Genomic DNA, 1,431 nt, shown 5'->3' with positions numbered 1-1,431 from the left:
TGAGAGAATTTTCTATCTTAAAAGGAATGATTTAAATGGGTTGACACGTTTGGTATGAGAAGGCTAAGTTACATGATTTTTTTTTTAAAGTTACCATACCTGAAAACCATTCATGTTGGTGTAGGAAAAGGTATACTAAGATGTTTTTTTCACCCTTGGAAGCTTCTCTGTATCCAAATGCATTGAATGTCGAAGGGATTATAAGATATGATGTACATTTTGGATAAAGATGGAGGATTGAAATTGAGCTAAGAAATACAAGAACAGGGAATTGATATCTTTTGGTGACATAAGGTGCAGATACAATCGAGATATGTTAAAGATTGTAAAGAGTGGGGTTTTTATAGGGAGTTAATAGTATTTGACTAAGTGATGCTTAAATTAGATGAAATATTAGCAACTTCATATAAAGAATGCTTGTATAAGATGTGTTATAGGTGGTAGCTGTTGCCAAATAGATTAGCCAAGATGTTTTTAAAGATGTCAAATGGATGCTGGATATGTAAACATAAATTGGGTATTTTCTATTGTATATGGTAGAGGAAGTGGTACAAAAGTCCTTAGTTTCTTAAACCTGAAATTTCTTTTCTTATTAGGCATTATACTGGGACATTAGTAAATAAGAAATGTATCCAATTTTACATGTAATCATTGCAGTGAGGAGTGTATTTGCTTAATACTGGAACAATGAGGAATTACCCATCGATGAATTGATTAAAAGATCCTGGATTGTGCTGAAATGGTCAGACTGAATTTATCCTTGAAGGAGAAAGAAGATACTGACTTCTATCAAACTTGGGATTATTTTCTTTTATTATTGGCTAGAGAAACAGGACTTCACATAGACTTCAACATCTTTTTGGACATGGCTTAGATTTAAATATGTTTTTTAAGTTACCATAAATGGATTTGAATATGACTAAGGAATGTTTTAAAAAAATGAGTAGGGGGCTGACCGAGTATGTCTGATGTATTAGATGATTGATGTTTTAGTGTTAGTTTAAAAATTTTAATAAAATTTATTTTAAAAACCCACACTGTAGAGAAGCCATTCACATGCATGGACTGTGGAAAGGCCTTCAGTCAGAGTACAGCCCTTAATGGACATCAAAGAACCCACACAGGGAGGAAACCATACACATGCATGGAATGTGGAAAGGCCTTCAGTGGGAGTGGAGAGCTTAGTCAATATCACAGGACCCACACACGGGAGAAGCCATTCACATGCATGGAATGTGGAAAGAGCGTCAGTCAGAGGGGATATGTTATACTGCATCAAAGAATCCACACTGGAGAGAAGCCTTGCAAATGCATGGAATGCGGAAAGGCCTTCAGCTGGAGTGCAGCCCTGCCTCAGTGACCCCATCCAGCTTCAGACTGGTTCCCATTAGGCAATTGCCAACCAAAAACCGTTGCCCTGCAGGAGTCGAA

This window comes from Varanus komodoensis, unplaced genomic scaffold (assembly GCF_004798865.1).
Source record: "Varanus komodoensis strain SLA01 unplaced genomic scaffold, ASM479886v1 scaffold1362, whole genome shotgun sequence".
Taxonomy (NCBI): Eukaryota; Metazoa; Chordata; class Lepidosauria; order Squamata; family Varanidae; genus Varanus; species Varanus komodoensis.
This window is presented reverse-complemented; position numbering follows the sequence as displayed.